General features: G+C 48.1%; 1 protein-coding gene across 1 annotated transcript in view; it reads left to right on the top strand.

The window, feature by feature from the left end:
• GDI2 (GDP dissociation inhibitor 2) overlaps window positions 1-23040 on the top strand; it is a 404570-nt gene that overhangs the window by 212605 nt on the left and 168925 nt on the right. The gene's annotated exons all lie outside the window — the stretch shown is intronic.

The raw sequence follows: 23040 nt of genomic DNA, 5'->3' as shown, positions 1-23040 counted from the left end.
CCTAGGACAGCAGAAGGCGGCCCAAGAAACAACAAGCAAACGAAAAATGGCAAAAAAGGAGTGCACCATGCTAGCAGAATGGTGTCCATTCTAGCAAAATAGTTACCCTCCTGTGCATTACCGTGGCTGATTTGACAGCCTGCGAGTAATGACTAAAAGTAGTTCCTGCCACGAGCCATTCAAGTTAACTTGCATTTGTAAAAATGTTGACAGGTAAATGGGAAAGGAGACCCATAAAGTTGGGTCTTCTGGCTCACTTTATAAAATGTAAACGGGATGGGAATCCCACTTTACTTCCTGGGAACAGTAGTTCACCCAAGAGATAGGAGAAATTACAAAGGGAAGCCCAAAGGGGCAACCCAGCCTAAGCCCAAAGGTTATAGGGAACTATACATTCATACAGACATTATGGATATAAATAGAAAGGTCACCCATAAAAGGAATAAAAGACTAGTTGATGGGGTGGGGGGAAATGTTCCCACTCACCTAGGGAAAAGGAAAAGTACTCGCTGAGTCCAAGCAAAATGTTCTGGGGTTGACACAGGTCCAGAAGATTTATCACAAAGATAATCTTACCCAACCAGTTGTTGGGTAAGAATTTGTAGAGTCCCACTGGTGTTAGACTTTACAAGACTTATCTCTTGGTATTCGTGTGATTGAGTAGCCAGGCTCATCTTAAGAGGGGTAATATAAGCTGTACAATTAAATCGGTATATACAGGTGTTAGGCAGGATTGTATGCAGTACCTTTAGGGTGCACTACAATAACCCAGACCACCTGGCAGTAGTAACCTAACCTTTGGTATAAGTCTGTACTACACAGGTTGGTAGTGTGGACAAGTAGCCGGGCTGATCTGAAGAGGGGTCAATGTGAGCTGTAGGCGAGTTGCATAGAGGTTCAGTGACAAGTATTCAAGCAGTCTCTTACACACACGGTTTCTTTGTGAAGCAATTATTAATTTATTTACCAGTCAGTTAATATACGCCTTCTTCAGAAGGGAGCACTGTAAAACACCACACAAATGTACTTCAAATGTATACACTCTTAGGTTCAGAATCAGTAAATACCCATTTGGGATGGCATACAGCAGAGATCTACACCCACAGGTGACTTCAATTGCTAGGGTGCTGTTGACATTAATGTATTACTGTTGCCATTCAGATTTAGTTAAGAGCAAGCAAAAAGGGAAAAGATTATTAGAGCAAACAAGATACCACAAATATTTCTTAAGCAGGCAAATACTTTCAGACCCCCCCAATAAGAGTCATTCAGTTAAAACGGGCTAAACCAAAGTCAATAGGCAAGAGTCTATATGGGCTGAAGCACTATTTGAAGGTAAGTAGAAAAGTCTTTGCACAATCTTTCAGAAGTCTTTGAAGAAGAGGATCAATCAATGTAGGCCCTCAAGCTGTTAGACTTGTGAGTAGTAGAAGATGCAAGCAACTCTACAGCAAGAGGTAAGTTCTCTCAGACTTTGTGCAGCACCTTTAAAATGAAGAAAAGATGCAGCAGATGACTCCTGTTCCTGGACATCAGTCCTGTGTACAAGAGGGAGGACGTCGGTTGACTCCTGCAGTGCACAGAGACGGTCAAAACCTGCAACCGGCAAAATTGCGTCTACCGCAAATAGAAACACAGCTGTTCTGGCTGTGGAGATGGAATTTCCTTGCTTCTGGGCTCCCATGCTCTGAGGGGGCTCAGGCTCTGTCAGTCCTGCTTTGTGGGAGTCCGGAGTATCTTCCTCTAGCTCTTGGCTAACTTAAAAACAATGCACACAAACTGGTGTTCCTCTCCCTGGCTCTACGGTTTCCAGCAGCAACTCTGTGGGAATGCAACCAGCTCCGAGATGGATGTCCAGGTGGCTTACTTTGGAGTGGATTGGTCCCACCAACTCTAGGGGAGAAGTCATCCTTGCAGGGGCTTCTCTGTCGATGCAAACTTGGTGTTTCAGCGTTACACCGGGCAAACCAACGGTCCAGGAGTTGCAGCAGGCATCCTCTTCAAGTTCTCCAGTTCCTTCGTCCAGTGGTCGACTCTGCCTTCCATGCCAAAAGACTCGCCTTTTATACAGTTCTCTCCCTTTCATTCCAGCATAGCTGTCAATCGCCCAGCAGGGTGGCTGTACTTGCCGGACAGTCAGCCAGCCACTCAGAGTGCATTTGGGTCTCCTAGGAGACTAAGCACAGGGCGTTTCGGGCACCTCAATCACTTCCTGCCTACTGCAGACACCCTGGAGCCAGAGACGGGCTTCACTTGTGAATCCTAACAAAGGCAAAACTAACAGAGGGATCAAACCTGGTTTGGCACGCAGAGTAAATCTCAAGAAGGACCTTTCCACAAAAAATGGTGAAAAAGACGACATAGCCATTTTGACAAATGGCACCCTTGAGTGCTTTACCGCAGTTGCGAATGCATCCCGTGGTAAATGCACACCACGGTAGTAAAAAACGAAACCACTGCCACCAGCCATTCAGTGAGGAAAGGGTAACATAAAAATATTACATGAGAAGTTAGACAAGGGGATACGAGGTAACCCCTCCAACACCATATTGTAAAATAGTGTGTGCTGGGTCTAGAAAGTTACAAATGTAAGTAAAGTGAATTTCACTTTACTGCTCTGGGAAACAGTAGTTTATCCCAGAGAAGGTATTTAAACCTTGGGGAAATCTGAAAGACTTCTCCCCCCACCCCCCAGTGTCACTGCACTGAAGGTGCTGTGTGACACAATGTAAAATATGCCTATGGAGTTTGTCACACTCCACGACTAAAAAACGCACTGTTAAAAAATTACATTAAAATGCACGAGAAAGTGGGAAAAAGGGTCTCACTCTCTCCAGGTAAAAAAAAAAAAAAATCAAGTCCTCAAAATCCAGCAAAGTTGCCGGGGGACTCTAAGGTGGAGGGAATTAGCACATTTCTGAGAATTTTTCTAACACTGAGGGACCGCAAGGTTCTAGTACTGGATCTTCACCCGAGGGTCCGCGCCCTAGTACCAGCAACATGTCAGAGGGGGCGCCTAAACGCAGCTCTATCAGCATATCTGCTGAGGGTGAAACGCATAGCAGGTCTTGGCCTGAGGAGCAGGGTAGGACTCATGATCCACACTACCTCACGGCTGTCCACCTTCCTGGGGAATCCAACCTGGAGGCGGACAGGCTCAGCAGGTTGGGAGCAGACAATTACGAGTGGCAATTAAATAACCTCGTACTGCAGGAGATATTCAGCAGATGGGGACAACCCCAGGTGGATCTATTTGCCACCTGGGACAAGAAGTGGCAACAGTTTGCCTCCTGGCAGGGACAGGGCCACGGCTCCCTGGATGACGCATTTCAGATTCAGTTGAACGGTATGACCGCGTGCATCTTTCCGGCCACACCACTGATACAGAGGATCAAGGAGTCTCGTCACTTTAATAGCTCCATGGTGCCCGGCCAGGTCATGGTTCATGGAGCTGTTCAGCCTCTCGGACAGACCACCTATTCACCTTCCGACGGGCCCAGCACATCTTCTGGCGCAGCAGGGGGGCAAGGTCATCAACCCTGCACCACATAAACTAGCCCTCACAGCGTGGTTCCTGAGCACCTCAGCCATTCCCAGGCTAATCTAGAGGTCATACAGGGCGCAAGGAGTAAGGCTACCGGAGCCCAGTATAAGAGTAAGTGGACCAGAAGAATATCGACCTACTCCCCCCCCCCCCCCCACCACCCCGATGCATGTACCTTGGACAACGTGCTCTTTCTCGGTGCACCTCGCCCATTCAGGTGTGCAAATTGACACTTGCTGCACTTACCTGGCAGCCATAGGGGCCTACTGGAATTCAGAGGAAGATGTGTTCTCCTCTTCCAATCAGATTGTCAAGAAGCATTTGACTGGACTCGCCAGACTCTACCCACCCATTAAGAGGCCACACCCTGTATGGGACCTCAACATAGTCTTGGGTGCCCTGGCACACAAACCATTCCAGCCAATGGCGTCCGCGGACATCAGACTGTTCACCATTAAGACGGCCTTGCTAGTCGGCCTCACCTCGGCTCGCAGAGTCGGCGAAATCCAGACACTGGTCGCCTCAGAACCATATATTACGTTTCACAAGGATAAAGCTGTCCTGTGGACACACCCAGCATTCCTGCCTAAGGTACCGTCTTCTTTCCATCTAAACGAGGAAATGGTGCTGCCTATGTTTTTTCTGATCCTAAAGACTAGGCAGAGAGTTCTGCACTGCCTGGATGTCAGGTGTACCCTGAAATTCTACTTGGACAGGAACAAGGGCTTCCGCAAGTCGGATGCTGCATTTGTCAACTTTGGAAGTTCAATACAGGGGTATTGGGCATCCAAGGCCTCCATAGCTTGGTGGATGGTCTTGGCCATCAAAGAAGCTTATGAGGGACCGCATGAGCCATTTCCAGCAAACGTGCATGCACACACGGTCAGAGCCAAGGCAACGGCCATTGCATTCCAGCGGCATGTATCCTGGCAAGTCATAAGCAGGGCGGCCACTTGTGCCATCCCTTCGGCATTTTGCAAGCATTACTGTTTGGATGCCGGTTCTAGATCAGATGCGGCTTTCGGCCAGGCGGTTCTTAAAAACCGGTTTGCTTAAGGAGGGTCTCCTCTCCACCCAGGGGCTACATTGAGTTGTAATCGCCCATTCAGTGTGGAGGAAAGGAGACGGGACGTAGGAGTAATTATAGGTTACTCACCGTAGTGACTAACGTATTCTTAGTCCCCTTTCCTCCATACGTCCCACCATCCCCTCCTCCCCTAATAAAACTGGTCATTAGTCAATAGTAATCTGTTGTCTGAGTCTATGGGGACTGGTGTGGAGCCAGAGGGTGGAGTCGAGGCAGCGCATGCTCCCAGGGCAGCGCATGCTCCCAGGGCAGCGCACCCCTTCGCAACTCTAAATTTAAAGGGGAAGAAGGTTTTTTCTGGTGAAAAAGGTTCTGTCTCCCGTCCCTTGGAACGGACGCCCATTCAGTATTGAGGTAGAGGAAGAATAAGTTAGTCACTACAGTGAGTAACTTATAATTTATACATATTTCAGCACATTGAGTTACGTCTTTTGAGGTCAGTAATAAAACTTATTTGCGATTACCTTATTGAGTTATTTGGAGGGAAAAGCTATAGTTGTACTTAGAAAAACAGTTAGTCTGCCAGCGTGATGTAGGCAGTCTTTTATCCCAGTAATAGTGTGCAACAATTAAAACCTGTAAGGGAACAAGCACTGCTGAAGCCAATAGGTTCAGATAGAGGCCCTTAGAGAGCCAGGACAGCCTATGTCAATGGGCTAGTTAAAAGTTCTGATGCTCTTCTTAGAAAATGTTTAAGTCAGTAAATCAAAACAGAAAATCACAGAAGCTCAAGAGGAGCCACCTTGAAGAAGCACAAGCTGGGAGGCCTGTGCAGGTGAGTTGAGGTCAACTCAAGAGGGTAAAACAGCACCCCAAGCTAGAAAGCGCCGCAATTGGCAAAAGGTAGATGTACCCCACAGTCCCTGTGAACTGAAGAATTTATTCCAGCTGGATGCCTTCCTGTTGTAGCATAGCAGACCCTTGTTTCTTGTCCTTCGTTGTGGTGACAAAAGTTAGGACGTCTGGCTGGCTTCTGCGGCAGCACTCGCAAGAGGGGCTCTGTAGCAATGGATTCTTCTTAGTTCAGTGGCATTTTGTGGTTTTGGTGCCTTTTTCTCAGACCCAAAGAACAAACTGCTCTGGTTAGATGTAATTTGATCCCTTGGGCCTGGACTTTGGTGAGGGGGCTCTGGATGGAGATTTCCTGCTTCTGTAGGGTCCTCTGGATGCCCCCAAAGTCTTGGCTGGTTTTATTCTGAAGACAATGCACTTGATGAGGGTCAGGGGGTCCCCGGGCAATAGGGTTCTGCAGCCTTGGAAAGTCACAGCAAGTTGGGGGTTGCGCCAAAATAAAGCTTGTCTAGTTGGTCCCACCAGCCCAAGGGAGGAAGTCGTCCCGCAAGAGTCTTCCCAGTCAAAATGAAAATGCGTCAGTAAAGCTGCAGGGCTTCACTGGGCACTTCACGGTCCAGCAAGGTGCTGCAGGCGTCACTTCCTGTCTTCATTGGATGTTGTCCTGCGGTGGTCGACTCTGCCTCTAGTCCCCAATACCTCACCTTTTTAAGCAAGTTCCCATTCATTCACAGCCCCCGGCCGTTGATCATCCAGCAGGGAGGCTGTCCTCCTGGAGAGCCACCCGGCCAGTCAGAAGTGATTTAACTCCAGCACACCTAAGAGACAAAGGACAGCAACGTTTTGTGACCCTCCCTCACTTCCTGCCTTTCCAGACACATTGGAGCCTGGGCGGGCTTCAGGGCTGAAGCCAGCCAAAGGCAACATGCACAAAGGACTCAAAACTCAATTCAAACAGAGTACAAGCCCAGAAGGAACTAACTGGCAAGAAATGGCGAAAAAAGAAGACTGGGGCCATTTGAGAAAATGGTCAACCTTGGGTGCGGTACTGCAGCTGAGGAATCCTCCTGCAGATACATGGCACGAAGATGGTAAAAAGGAAACCACTGCCACCAGCCATTCAAGTTAGTTAGTGTAACAAAAAGTTACATGAGAAGTGGGATAAGGAGTTACTATGTAACCCCACAGCACTCCACATAGGGTGGTATGTGCTGAACCCACAAAAGAAAAAGGTAGGTAAGATAAAAGCTATCTCTCTGTTCTTGAACTGGAGTTCACACAAGAAAATGTATTTTTTGTAAAATTGTTTGTATACGGATTTACAAAAATAGCAACAAAATTGAAATACATAGACAATGATCAAACTGCCATGGATTCCCCTTAAGCGCTAAGGCTTTTTTTGGTGATTTTGGGATTTCGCTATTCAACGCCTTCTAACGTTTTCTGTTTCATTAACCCCTTAAGTGCCAAGGACGAGGTATCTCACCCTTGGCAACAGGGAGGTAATCCCAAGGACGAGATACCTCGCCCATGGCACTTAAGGGGTTAAACATTAAGAGGGTGCTTTGATTCACTATGCAAAAAGCTGATGCCTATGGAGTTTACCAGACTCCATTTAAACAGTTTTTAAAAAACCAAGTCAGAGAAAAACACATGCGTGAGTGGCAAAAAGCACCACTCACGAGGTTAAAAATCAAAAAGATCCCAGAGTCCAGCGAAAGGGCTGGGGGTCTCTAAGGTGAACAGGAATTAGCACAGAAACTGAAAATTCTCCCTAACAAGTCCCACAGTGATCCCTGATTGGACTGCTGCTGCTGGTGTGCATGTGTGGGGCAGATCTTGCTATTGATGGGCTGAGTTTGATCACTCGCCTGAATTTAGAGTAAGGAGTCGTCCTGCAGCAATTCAAGCATATCAGAAGAGGCGCCATGTATCGTGTGTTGACGACGGAAAACCCATAGAGTAATCCTGAAGATGCCTGGGGATCATTCCTGCTGCTGTACTGGTGAAGCCCTGCTGGATTACCTGATTTCAGAAAATCCCTTGGACTGGTAGGACCATCCAGTCTTGAAGCCCTCACATGATCCTGGAGCCTTTAGAAGTGTCCCTGGACCACCCGGTGGACAAAACAGCTCCATTTTGGGCTACCGTGCCAGAAGCATCGCTGTTCTGTGTTTTTGCCCAGAGCTTCGATAGTCCCCAGCTAGTCCTGCAAGTCACCTTCCTGCCCAGTTTGTGTCCCATCATCGACGGCTCCTGTTCTAGAAGGCTTCCTTTGCTCGCGACTGGTGAGACGTTGTCACCCATGTGCAGTGACTCTCACTGGAACCGGCTATTCCCATCTGGTAGTGTCCTGAAGAGTCCTGCATCGGTGCCTGCTGCATTCTTCATTGGAAAGGGTTGCACTTGGCTCCTTGACCCGACCAGAAACTTGCTTGCACCTGCAGCTCGTGGGCATCTTCTACAGGATCCAACAGAAGGGAAAACATATCTCCAGAGACAACCCAGCCCCCCTCGAAGGGCCACCTCAAAGGGCAGTGTTTACTCTGTTGATATTGATATTTGATTTATATCCCGCTCTTCTTCAAGTGTTTCAAGTGTTCTGGCCCTGTCCGGGGCTGGAGGGCAGCCCTTCCTGCTGCTGCGGCCCCCTAGTTCCAATCCTATCACCTCCTCACTGACTGCACGTCCTCGTGCCTTTGACTGTACCTGTGCGAACCTCTCCTTTGTTCTCCTTAAGGGACCCCTCATGGTGTACCACCACCACCACCACTTAATGACTTCCTGACTATTCCATACTGGCTGCATTGTCTTTCAGTGCCATGCGCATACTTTTGCCCCGTTATTCACTGTACCAGTACCACCTACTGCATCTTCAATGATTCATTTGCCTGCTTGCTGTCTTTTTACTGGACCTATTCGCCCCCCTCCGCCCTTTATCCTCCCGGTGGCCCTCTTTAACTAATCTGTGCTCGCCTAGTTATCACCGGCATGCAAAACAATTCTACATGTCCGTTTCCACTGCGATCTAAGTTGTTCAGACTTTTCCCTCCTGCTAAGTACAATTTTTAGTTTTTTTAAATAAAAGTTGCTTTTTGACGCTCTCCATAAAATCGAATCTAGATGTTTTACAAAGTTGCTGCTTTGACCGCTTTGCATGAAAATCAAATCTAGCTGCTTTTTAAATGGGAGGATGCTAGTGTGGCATTTGCAATGTTCTTCAAGTTAGAACTTGGGACTGACACAGGTTTGCAACTTTATATTTCATGGACTATTCACCACAATGTGCATAACTGATGTAACCCCCACTTACCTTGGGCGCTGCTTTTCCAGTATGTCCACTCTTGACTTGCCTTACCAGATGTTTGCCATTATTTCTACTCTCAACCGATCTAACTTGTCTTTGCAACATTTGGATGCATATGGTTGTTACATGCAACCTATATGTGTACCCTAATTTTGTCTCCTGTATCTGCATGCCTGATGTAGCCCTCCCCGTACCATGAGGTCTTTTTCAGACTGTGCATACTCCTATGTTCCGTCCCCTTTCCTCCATACTTTTGGGACGGGACCAGAGCACTTTTTGAAGCATCAAAAATATATTTATTTTATTTTTATGCTGGGCAATAGCGCCTTCCCGAGCCCATCGCCCTTCAGTCCTTTTCTCTGTATGGTCTGGGTCTGGAAGAGGGCAGGGGTTCCATTGTCTTCGGCGGAAGTCTCTCCGGACAAAGACCGTCAAAAACTTTAAGCCCTGAGTAAACGGGTCACCGCCTCTGTGGCCTACTCCACAAGCATTGAAAATAATACCACTCTCCTGGCAAGTTACAGTGATGAGCAATGGGGCCTAGTTCAAGATAGTCTTCAAGATGTTCCAGAGCCCACCCGATCACGCCTGCTGTCGGTCATGGCTGAAGGCAGACAAGTCACCCATAACATATTGAAGAACACTCTGGACTCTGCTGAGACCACTGGGCGCACCCTAGCCCAGGCGACCTTACCTAAAACACGCCTGGTTAAAGAACTCTGGCTTGAAACCAGAAACTCCGGCCTCCTTATCAACAAGCCTTATCAACAAGATGGAGGACTCCAACCTTTTTGGGAAGGCTGTTGATGACGCCCTGGAGGCGGCTAAGAAACAACACGAAACACTAAAGTCTCTTAGCCAGATCACAGCTAAATCCTTCCACCAATGTGGAGGCTCTAACTCGCACCGATCCTTTCGTGGCCAATCTTTTTCCCGCTCTCTCCAAGGGCAATACGGCTCAGGGAATACCCCCTGGCCCTCCCGCCAAGGCACTTCTGATAGCCACCAATACCAACATAGAGGCCCTTATAGGGGCAAAGGTAGAGGCAGGAACTCTACTCCTAGAGGCTCCCCGGCCTCCACCTCAAAGTGACTCGCCGGTTTGTGTCCCCTTTCGCCTTTCCCCAGTCGGGGGTCGCTTGTCATAATTCATCCATGCCTGGGCAAGGCATAAAATAAGCAGTGTCGCATAGCAATTTGCTATGCAATTCTGTTGGTTTGCTAATTAAATAATAATAATATTTATTGTGATTTATTTTATATTGAAACTTTACACATTGCTATAGCTTTTACGTAAGGAGAAAAAGAAAACATACATAGAGTAAAAATTATCTTAAAAAGGGAATACATAACAATTTAGCTACAAAGTTATAAATAAAGAGAAAAAACATCAAATTCCCTAAACAATCAAACCATCATGTCTTCATCTCATAACTTTTAGAAAACAATAGTTTTGGTTTTAGCAAAAATGCATGCAATGCCTCATAACGGCTAATCTTCAGGGCGAGCTTCCAACATTTAGTTAACATGGCAATAATGGTTTACCATTATAATAGTTTTTGCTTATATGCACACCCGTGATAAATGGCGGGGTCACTTAGGCTTAAACAATAACTGTTCAGTAGTTCATATTTGTGTCCTCCTATATGGTTATATTAAAGCTTGTTTCCACCTTCAGCCAAATATTTAGAATTATTAGTCTCATGCTTTTAGAATTAGTGCAATGATACCAGAATAGTTCCTCTTTGATGTGTCCATGATTGTGCACAAAATTGCCCAAGCCGAGGTTTATGGCACTTAGCATCTGGTGGCATTCAGTCAACAAATGTCTGGCCGTCTCTGGCTGATTCTTCTTCTTTAAATTATCGAATGCGTGGGCGGACCCACGCAGGCGCTTCCCCATCCAAAAGGATGATGTGCACCTACCCCACCAATCTTACACACAGTCCTCACATTCTCATAACTCCTCCCACCGCCCTGTCTGCCCCACAAAATCTAGCAGCACACTGCTCCTCTCCCTGCCTCTCACACCGACTCCTCCCAGCAAAGCCTTCCCACTCAGGTCAGCCACTCCCAGCGCAGACAACCGAACCCTCATCAACTCTCTCTCCTCAACATGCCTCTCACACGCAAGCAAAAAATGTCCCAGTCTCAGGCACCCCACACACCACACAGTCCCTGGACTCACGCTCCCCACTCGAAACAGACCGTCATTCAGCCCCACATGCCCTATCCTCAACCGGTTCAGCATCACCTCCTCCCTCCTCCTCCATTCCAGTTTCCCTGCATCCACCTTCACAGACACTTTCTCACGAACACCAAACATCCACCTGTCCTTCACCCCATTCTCCCACCTCTCCTGCCACTCATCCATAACACGCTTCACCACCACAGCCTTCACCTCATCCACACAACGGTATCGTCACATCAACCACTCCTCTCCTCATACCCGCACCCGCCGCCAAATCCACCAACTCATTACCCAAAATGCCGCTGTGATTGGGGATCCACGTCAACTCCAGATCCATCCCCCCACGCTCACACCCATCAGTCTTCCTCCTGATGTCCAAATTACATCCTTCCCATCACCATCCCCTGCCACAATCGCCTGCAACCCACTCCATGAATCTGAAAACACCACCACCTTCTCAAACCCCAACTCGCACACCCTATCAATTGCCAATGCAATCGCTACCAACTCAGCCGTACAAATAGACACGTCATTCATCAGTCGCCCACAGTGCTTTCCAGATAAAACGCCATACCCACTCTCCCAGACACAGGATCCTTCGAACCATCCGTGAACACCTTACACCCTTCCTTCCCTGCCACATATGCCTGACCCAAAGCCTTGATCTCACCCCGCAAACCCCGCTTTTTCGACACCACACTCGCCAACTCCAAACACACCTTTGGAGACCCCATCATCCACATCGGCCATCTCACCAAATCTGTACCTGTCACAGCCAACAACTCGCCCACACCCCACTGCACCCCCTTCTCCCACATGTGAAACCCCAAAGTGCCCCCCTTCCTCCTCCACCGGTCCCTATAATAGTCAAACCTCCAATTATACAGCAAACATTCACGCACCGGATGAGCCACACTCTTCGCACTGCACTTCACCCACCACCTCATATTCAACGCTTCCCTCCTCAACCCCAACGGCATCTCCCCCACAAGCACCTGAACCGCATTCACTGGATAGGACCTCATCACACCCGAACACACCCTCAATGTTTGTTTATTTATTTGGTAATGCGCTCCAAGCCCATGGGCATCTGGGCGCAACAGTACAAGTAGACTCAAAGCTTGGTTACAAAGCCTGACAGGCTATTACAAAAAAAAAAAAGTGGTAACTTAGAACAGATGATACAGGTGAGGCAGTACATGTAGGATCAAAATGGGTAAATGCAGAAGAGTATTGTTTTAACAGGTGTTACAAATCGTTGTTGTGCAGCCATTTGATGGCATTGGATCTAAATCTAGTGTAAGGTAGAGGGCGTCTGAGGTCAAGTGGGAGTGTGTTCCAAGATTGTGCTGCTCTAACTGGGAAGCTGGATCTGCCCGCCGTGGTAAGTTTGAATCTCGGGACTTCAAGTAAGAAGGTGTTGGCAGATCTAGTCAGTCGGTTAGAGGGTCTCCAGTTGATTCTTTCAGCTAGGTAGGGGGTGCTTGATTGTTGAGGCATCAATGCCCTCGCCTGCACCCTATCCAACCGCAGCTTCTGAAACCCACTGCCACCTGACATCCAAAATCCATCACACTCAAAATCCCTTATATAACATTCGTAAACGCTTCTGCTGCGCACCCCACTCTTTCCCAGACACCGCCCGCAACAAATTCAACCTACGTTTACACTTATCCACCACACCATCCACCTGCAAATTCCAGTTCAACTTCCTATCCAAAATCACCCCCAAGTACCGAAACTCTTCCACGCTCTTCACCCTCACACCTTTCAAAACCAAGTCCAACTCCTGCTGCACTCTTCTCCTCGAGAAAACCATACTCACACTTTTATCCACCGAAAAGCCCCATTTCCCACACCACTCCTCCATTCGCAGCTTGCAGCCGACTCTGCACCAACAACAAACTCCTCCCTCTTACCCATACCACACCATCATCTGCGAAGAAATCCACCTGACACCCAATACCCACCATAGCCCGAATCAACCCATACACCATCACATTAAACAACATCGCACTAATCACACTCCCCTGCGGCGTCCCATTCTCCATCTTCCAAACCTCAGACATCACCCCCTCACTCTAACCTGAAAGGTCCTATCAGCCAAAAACGCCCTAATCCACCGAAACATCCTCCCCTTCACACCCATCTCCAACAGTCTCACCAACAACCCACTCCTCCACACCATATCATACGCCTTCTCCAAATCCAAAAGGAACGCCCCTACAGCTCCCCATCACACAACGCCTCCTCCACACCAGTCACCAACCTCACTAACGGATCTGCCACCGACCGATTCCTCCTGAACCCACTCTGAAAATCACTCAAACACCCATTCGACTCCAAGTAAAACCCCAATCGCTCAACCACCATCCGTTCCATAACCTTACACAGCACAACAGTCAGCGCAATCGGCCTATACGACTTACACTCCGTAGGGACCTTGCCACCCTTCAAAATCGCCACCACAATCGCTCTCTTCCACAACCTCGGCAAAACTCCACTCTTCCAGATCTCATTGAACAGAGCCAACACCTCCAACTTACATTCCACTGCCAACTTATCCAAAAATGCATGCATGACCCCATCCACCCCTGGACTAGACTACTTCCCCTTCCGAATTGCCCCATCCAACTCCACCATAGAAAACGGAACCTCATACTGCTCTTCCCAAGGCCCAACATCCGCCAACAACTCCCGCATCTCCTCCTCAACCACACCCATACCTAGCCTCACCGCCTCCGGGAAGTTCCCTGAACTGTGCACTCCCGCAAAATACCCCCCCTCCCCCAACAAATTCGCCTTCTCCCCATCCTCACTGACCACATCCACCCCTTTCAACAACACAGACATACCACCCTGCGGCCTCCATTAACCCGGACATCCGCTTAAACTGCTTCCAAACCTCACCCACACCAGAATTACTCCCTAGGGACCCACAATAGCCCCTCCAATATCCACGCTTCCTTTCCCTAATCACCCTCTGCACCACCGCCTTAGCCTTCTTATATGCCAACAAATCCTCCAACATTCCCGATCTCAGCCCTGGCCCTAGCCTTCTTACGCGCCGCCACAGCCTGTGAACATTCCACCGACCACCAAGGAACCTCGACTTTCCCACCCTTCCCCTTCACAACCTCCGGAACTGCCGCCACTGACAGCGCGCTCATTCCCTGCACCAGATGCTCATTCCATTCATCCACCCCCCCATCCCTACCCCGAGGAACAATCAATTCCTGACACAATCCCTTATACAACTCCCAATCAGCCTTCCTAAAATTCAACCGACTCCCAAGCATCAAGGACCTGACCCCTCAGAGTCACCAAAATGCCAGAATTATCGCTCCTCATATCCCCATCCTCCCGCACCTCCCAATCACATTCACCCGCAATAGCAGCAGACACCCAGGTGAAATCCAAACACAACAACTTCCCAGTCCTCGCATCCAACCGCATGCCCGAACCATCATTCAGCAAAACCAGACACAATTCATCCGCCATGCCCTCCAACAGTTCCCCATTCGCATCCGTCCGATCACTACCCCACAACATATTGGCACTGTTGAAATCACCACACAAAACGCAAGGTCCCACATGTCCCCTTATCACTCCAGACAGCACACCCACCTCCACCACCTCACACGGATTATAGTAATTCAACACCAATACTTCCGATCCCCCTACCCGAATCCCCACCCGATAGCCTCCACTCCTCTATCTACCACAATCTCCCTTGCAACCAACCCCTTCCGAACTGCCATAGCCACACCCACCTCTTTCCCCCCCCCCCAGCCTATCCTTACGAAACAACTCAAAACCCGGAATCGCAAACCTCAGATCGCCCCTTAACCACGTCTCCTGGATACAAACCACATCAACATTCAATTCCCCACACAACACCGCTTTCAACTCCTGCCCATTCCTCAACAAACTCCTCGCGTTCCACTGCAAAATCCTCATGCCAACACCCCACTCTGCTTCCGCACTTTAGCAACCATCCTAAACACATCCTGTTCAAACACATCCACAACACTCAAAAACCTCCTCCCCGCTTCCACCACTCCTTTCGTAAGATCCGACACACTGACAGACAAATTCCCCTGAACCAGCTCCAGCACACTCACTATAAAGCATATAAACTCCGTTTTCGGGACAACCACCATTTCTATGCCTTTCACCTCACCCACCACTTTCTTCCTTCCCACAGCCTCATCCACCACCGGCTCTCTCCTACTCACCTCACTCACTACCCGTACCGGTTTCACCTTTGCCACAGACTCCGCCTAAGACCAACCTTCCGCCGCCCTCACCTGCACCACCTCTCTTGCCACCCTGTGGCTCTCACACCCCCTAAACGCAGTAGAGTGCCCCCCCCACAATTCACACACTTCTCCGGGGTCTCCACCTTGCATTCCTTAATATCGTGATCTCCACCACTCCTCCCACAGTGCTTCTCATTCCTGCATACTCTCGCCACATGTCCAAACTGCTGACACTTATAACACCTCCAAGGCAACGCTACATAAACTTTCACACGGAACCTCTGGTAACCCAACTCCACCACCTCCGGACACTCCGCCCTCGCAAACCTCACTGCCACAGTCGTAGACACAACATCCCCATGTGCATCTCTCCTCCCCAACCTCCACGCCTCCACCACCCTCACATCCGCCAGCTGCTCCTCCATCTCAGAAATATTCAGACACCGGTACTCCATACAGCACCCCCTTACATGACACGCCACTTTGGTCAAACACTCGCAACGCATGCCTACCCAGACAAGCACCTCCATAATCTTAGCCTTACTACCAGCATCCGTCCCCTCCACCAACAACCGGCCCCAGCCACCACTAGCACCCGAGTAACATCCCCCACGGCCGCCTTTGTCCATCCAGCAAACCCCATCGGATTTTCCCCCAGAAACGTCTTCACACGACGATCAGGCTTCAACACCACCTTCCACACACTGTCACACTGCATCTGCTCCACCCCAGGCACACCGCTCCCTGTGGCCCCCAGCCCCTCCAAAGCGCACTTTTCCTGGGTCCCCGAACCAGAGTTGCCCCGGTCCAGCCCCCCTCCATCATCCCTCTGTGGAGACCTGTTGCGATGCCGCCCCTCACTTCCCTCCTCTCCCCCCTAGACAGATGTAGATTTCACAGTCCGCGTCTTCCCCCTCTTTGCCCCCTACTCCACCTCCCCCTTCTTTTCAGCCTTCCCATTCCTCTTTGCCATCCTTACCACCTCCTCCAAGCACACTCACCCCCTGCACCTGCCTAGAGAGTCCGCTCTGCCTCCTCGAGCCCAGCACCCTCCACCCAGACACCGCTCCGCCCTGCCTGAGTCGATCTCATCTGATGGAACACTGCTCTCTCCCTCTCGCGTCTGCGCACAGCCCTTCAGCCAGCCTTTGACCCGGAAGGCCTGTGTCTCCCTCTGGCTGATTCATTTCTTTACATAAACTGCAAAGTCTTAGTTCAGGAGCGATCCTGTCTCTTCTCCCGGTGATCATTAATGTGGGTAGTTGTTCGAGCCTTAAAAGTAAGATGAAGCGTCTAAGTCTCACATCAAGGCACAGATTGAGGTAGCTCTGAGGTTTTTTAAAGTTGTATAGTCTATACTGGACAAACTGATAGCTTTTCAGTTTCCGGAGATGGGCATAGTTCTCGAGCCAGTCCCAGAGATCTGTACGCTTACCCAGGGCCCTCTGTACTTCCTCTGTAACACTACTCACCCGGGTTTGCCACCCAATGGCCGTCAGCAGTTTGGACATTTGCTCCTTCGCGGGACACGGTGGGGTTCTCCTTGGAGATCTCTTGATAGACGGCCTTTAGCAGCCCATTATTTGTTTCACCACTCATTCTCAAACTAGTACTCGCTTTTTACTCGCTTTTTTAAGACTTGAGCTTTCAGCGAGGTCAATTCCAATTCTAATCTTATTATTGCCATGGGAATTCCTGGTGGTAGACCCAGGATAGGACACCAAAATTTTCCTTCTATCACCTGTAACCATTTCAAGTCAGTATTAAGGAGAGCTTCCAGACCATAGATGATCATAGGGGACAATACTTGAACATAAAGTTGACGTGTGCCCCAGATAGTGAAACCTCCCTGATTTACTGTGAATCTATGGAACAGGGCGGTTAATTGTGCCGCTCTTGAGATACGCGACTGTTTGCATGTTCCATAATCACAGATGGTCTCAAATTCGACCCCTAAATAACGATAATAAGGAATGTAGGCAATGTATTCGAGGCCCACACTCAGCTGGCTACGAGAGGTATTCTTTTTGGTGAATCTCATGGCCTTCGTTTTTTCCAGGCTAATTTTAAGGCCGTTTCTCTATGCATATTCCCACAGGCAAGGGCCGACCTGCGTAGCCCACTGATGGTGTGATCAAGTATTACTAGGTCGTCTGCGTAGGCAAGAACAGGACAGATGGAATCTCCTATTTTCGGTGGGCAGTTGGTCGCAGCCCTAATGGCCACGGGGATGTCATGTACGTATAGATTATATATTAAGGGAGCCGTAACACAACCTTGTTTGACCCCCCTATTTTGGAGCACGCTTCTGGTGGTATGACCTTCCTGGTCCAATTTTAATTTTACAGAAGTATTCTGATGGAGCAATTTTAGATAATAAATCAGGCCCTCAGGGCAGCCCATTGATTTTAACTTCTGCCAAAGACAATCTCTGGGAATAGAATCGAATGCCGCAGAGAAGTCTATATAGAGGGCATATAATGGGGGCTGCCCCCCTGATCTAGCTTGTGTCCTTAGGAGGTCCATAACCATGATGTTATGTGCCGTGGAATAGCCCTGCCTAAATCCACTCTGATTAAATGGACACTTGTGTAGCAAAGTTAGCCATTTAAGTTACCTAGGTCAATGAAAGTACTGCTCACCCTGAATTCCTCTCTGGCTCTCAAAGCTCTTGCTACACTCTTCTCTGTTTACTGCAAGTTGGAAGGGGCTAATGGAGAGAGTGCAATAATCTCCTTCACCCTTAAGTGCCAAAGTCCTGTGTTGGAGTATAGGCAAGATTTGTTTTCATCTTCAAACTATTGAAAAACAGAAGTGATTTGGATGATACTTTTATTAGCTATCTATATCCTCTTTGGCAAAGACCAGTATGTGTGACTTTATTAAAAACAGTCATGCAATTCCGTTCCGAATAAGTTGCTCCATAATGCATAACTACAGTATTGCTTCTGTAAAACACTGCGTTGTCACCATGATTTACAGTAATGTTTAGGTTAGTATATCTAAATCTGTGTCCACTAGATTTTTCTTTGTTGGGGAAGTTGCATCACATTGAAAAGTGAAAACATTTGAAAATGTACATGGTTCCAATGGCCAACTACTTTTAATAACACATCTAGGTATGTGACCTGCTGGTTGCATTTACCTGTGCAACTAGTGTTCAACCCATGAGAGGTTTTATACCAGTTTCCCTGAAAGTGAGATGGCAGTAAACTACAATATTCCACCTAGTGTCCAATTCTCTGCCTGCTATGTATGCCATCTACTTTGCTTAGTATCTTACTTTCTTTCCTCTAACACAAAGAATACACAAGGCTTAATAGATGTTTACGCAAAAGAATGATCAATTGTTCCATCCAAACTGTATATCGACATATCTCCTGCAATACAACACGCTGTAGTTGGCCTCCAGAGCTCACTTTGCTCTATGATTATGATTGCATTGCATATTAGCTCCTGCAGGAGAGAGCTGGCCAAACTGTTTTCAGAGCCTTTTTATCATATCTATTTTTTTGTTGCACCAAACCTTTTACAGACACTCAGACAGAGCTTGCAAAATTCACTCGCCCACTCCCATTTGCAGGGGTTGTTTGAAACTTTTGTGTAAAATAGACTTTTTTGAAGTAAATGTCAAATGATTCACTGTGCTTAGCTGACAGCAGCGTGCCAAACATAAAGTGGGTTTGTGGTGACATGAATCACTTAACAGAAAGCACATTTACATTAGGTAAAATAAATTACCTAACCTGCAGGTCTATTAGTTGAATTTGAAAGAATTTTCAAGGCCTGATTCATCTCACTAATACCTTATTTTAGCAGTATACAAAAATGCTGTATTGATGCTCATTTTATGTTTTGGATGCAAATAACTTCTGGTGAGATAAAAAATATTAATACAACATTGCTAATCAAATGGGTGGGTTTGCTAATCAAGAATATGTTTGCAAACTCTGCTAATCAACTTTTGAAAACTAATTTATGCCTTGCTGGGAGGGGATCACATCAGACCAGTGGGGGCTGAAGACCAGTGCCACGGCTACTGCATCGAGTTTCTCCGACCACCTCAATACCACCCACTGAGAAGCACACGCCTGCCAGAACATCTACACATCCTGCATGGCCTTCTGGAAAAGAGTGCCATAGAAGTCGTCCCCATTCTCCAGGTAAACCAGGGTATTTATTCAGTGTACTTCCTACTACGGAAAGTATCTCGGGTTCATGATAGAGGACACACACTATCAGTTCAAGGTTCTCCCCTTCGACATTGCCTCAGCACCATGGTTATTCACAAACGTGCTGGCGGTAGTAGCTGTTCACCTGCAAAGGCAGTCCATTCCAGTCTATCCTTACCTCGACTGCTGGCTCATAACGGGAATCCTACCGAACATGCCAGACAAATACCCAGAAGACAGTAGATCTCCTCTTCAACCTAGGTTTCTCTATCAATGAGAAAAAATCCAGTCTAAGCCCCAATCAGAAACAGTTTCTGGGGCCTCTAATTCTGACCAAGGACGGCCTCGTCTTTCCCTCCGAGACGGTTCAAAACCTGCTGTTCCAGATCCCTCATTATGTAGCCAGTCACCAGGTGACCGTACGCAAAGCCTTGCGACGGTTAGGGATGATGGCTTCCTGTATAGTTCCTCATGCTCGTTTGCGCATGTGCCCCATGCAAGAGTGGCTCTGGAGCCAATAATGTCAGGACAGTGGCCAGTGAGACGATCTAGTGGTTGTCTCGGCAGCCCTCGTTCAGTCTCTGCAGTGGTGGTCAAGGGAAACCCTTCTGCAGGGAAAACCTTCACCATCCCCGCAATAGAAGCCTCTCTCACCACAGACGCATCTCTAATGGGGTAGTGGGGGGGCTCACCACCTTCAACAGACGTTGCACGGTATGTGGTTCCCAGTGGATGCATCCAATCACATCAACCTGTTGGAATTGCTAGCAATATGTTCAAGGCCCTAAAGGCCTTCCAGACACACCTCCCAGGGGAAGGCAGTTCTAGTCCTCATGGACCGTACTACGGCCATACATTACACAAACGGGGGGGGGGGCACTCACTCTCTAAGGCTGTCCAAACTGTCCCAGAACATATGGATTGGGCACTCAAACACAAAATGTTCCTCCTTTCAGAACATGTCCCAAGGGAACTCAATCTTATGCCGGACGTATTCAGCAGAGATTTCCCCCTACCCGTAGAGCACAAGTGGCGGCTACAGGAGGACATTGTACTCAACGTCTTCTCAGAATGGGGCTTCCCAGACAACTTATTCGCCACTCTGGAGAACGCCCAATGCCCAGATTACGGCTCCAGGTACCCTAGGAACCGCTCCAAGGGGAACGGTCTTTGGATAAGATCGTCTGGGAAATGTCTATGCTTTTACCCCTGATTCCCCTGCTCAACAGACTAGTGCACCACATGCACCAAGAGCCACAGGATGATTTTGGTGGCCCATATGTGGGCCTGCCAGCCTTGGTTCTCCCACCTCATGGCAATGGCATCCTCTCACAGGAAGCTGCCGTGCCCGTACAACATGCTGCCTCAAGACCAGGGGGAAGACTACATCCATGCCCTAAAATTCTCAATTTAGCAACCTGGCTCCTGAAGTCAGTCATAGTTGGGCACCTCTGGCTCCCACAAAGATGCTTGTGCTTACTCAGAGAAGCACAGAACCCTAGGACCAGGCATTACTACTCTAGCAAATGGAAGCGCTTTGTCATCTGGTGTAATGGTAAGGGCATCAATCCTATTTAATGCTCACCTAAAGATATTGTCCTTTACCTAACTCACCTTTTAGATTCAGGACTGGTTTTCAATTCTCTTAAAGTCCACTTAGCCACGCTTTTGGCATACACCACATCCCAGAGCAAGGTTTCATGCTGGAAAATTCCTGTAATTAAAGCCTTTATGGATGGGGCAAAGAGGCTTCATCCCCCTATTTCCGACCCAACGCCCGGGTGGGACCAGAGTGTTCTTACCAGACAAATGGGTCCTCCCTTTCAACCAATGCACAAGGCTAGCCTTAAGGCACTCGCCTACAAGACCGCTTTCTTAGTGGCAATCACCTCTATAAGGCGAGTTAGTGAACTGCTGGCCCTTTCAGTTCAGGACCCATTCATCACGATTCACAAAGACATGGTGTTTCTGTGCTTTGCGCCCAAATTGATCTCGAAGTTCCATGTAAACCAGTCCATAGAGCTAACCACCTTTTTCCAGAACCCCACTAACGTGGCGAAAAGAAGCCTCCACACACTGGATGTATGGATAGCGGTTATCTGTCTGGAAAAGACAAAGCCACTAAGAAAAACAAACTGTTTCTTCGTCGCAGTGGCAGCTGGTAGCAAAGGGGACCCTGTCTCTAAATCAGCTATTTCTAAATGGATCGTAAACTGCTTCACACTTTTTTTCTCTCTTGCCAAGAGATCTGCCGTTCACGCCGAGAGCGCACACTACTCGGGGGACAGGGGCTACCATAGCATTCATTCCAAATGTTCCCCTTGATTGCATTTACAAAGCAGAAACCTGATGTTCTGTACACACCTTTACACAAAACTACTGCCTGGATACACACTCTAGGTCTGATTCTCAGGTGTGATAATTGGTGAAAAGACATCCCTTTGCTACTGTTCCTTCATACATCCCACCACCATCTCTGGGTACTGCTCGCTTGTCTATGCACAGCATGTGATTCTTAGCAGATTCACAAGCATCAGAAGACATGCATTACTCACTGTAATATAATTTCTGATAATTGTATCTGCTTTGATTCACATGCGCCCACCCTTTCTCCCCTCATGGAGTAGAAGGCAAATTAGACCTCTTACACCTGCTCTCTTCTGTACTCTCTCACGCTGACTATAAGGCTCCCTCGTGCCAGAAAAACACAACCAGAGGGACCTCGACGTGTGAGGGATTTTGGGTATACTACACAACACATCACGGTGGGGATAGTTTGTCACGCCCATGTCTATGTCCCGTTTCAATCTTCGAAAGAAAGATGCAATACTCTGCGATTTCCACTAGATGTCGGATTACATGCACAGCATGTGAATCTAAGCAGATACAATCATCAGAAATGCTCTTACGGTGAGTTAAGCATGTCATCCAGGGGCGAGCCTGCACTGTTGGAAAGGTTGTTCGCGATTATTGGCACCAGTGGTGGGGTTGCCCGAAAGTGTGGCTTTACCGGAAGGACATTTTGGGCTGGATGCGTACTATAGAAAGGTTTCAGAGGGATCCAACGCCACTGTTGGTATTGTTTGGGGTTGAAAGTGATGAAGGGGGTTATGTGGTACTGTCACACTTGCCCAGTGTGTCTCACCATTTGTTGGAAAAATAACTTGCTCCCCACAAAATTTGAGTGGTTAAAAAAAAAAAGCTCAAGAATTTACAATATGGAGAGCCTAACTGCAGCTCCGATTGAATTCCATTTGCATGGAGACAGTGTGGCTTCTCTTTTGTGAATTTTACAAGAAAGAAAAGCGTTAAGGGGACAGTAGTGTCTTAATCAAACAGCGTGTCCACACAGACATTTAGAAGCTATAATGCCATAAAATCCGAGCGTGGGTGGTCGATTTGTGCAAAGATGAATGCAGAATTAGTATGCAGATGGGAGTGATCAGTGTGTTGTCCCAGACCACGAGATATGTTTATGAAGGAAGTCAGTGTACCCCCCCACGCCCCCAATAATTGCATTTTTTCTATAAGTTAAGTTACAGATGTGGGAGGGTGGGGTTGGTGTGCGGAGAATTTCTTTTAGATTGGGGAAAGGTTTAGCACAAAATGCTGAATGTTGGATCGTGTTAGAGGAATGACACACTGCTTGTTTTGAATATTGTGAACTTAAGGATGAAGAAGCCTT

Source organism: Ambystoma mexicanum, chromosome 12, assembly GCF_040938575.1.
Source record: "Ambystoma mexicanum isolate Mex_15411 chromosome 12, UKY_AmexF1_1, whole genome shotgun sequence".
NCBI classification, from domain to species: Eukaryota; Metazoa; Chordata; class Amphibia; order Caudata; family Ambystomatidae; genus Ambystoma; species Ambystoma mexicanum.
This window is presented reverse-complemented; position numbering and strand designations above follow the sequence as displayed.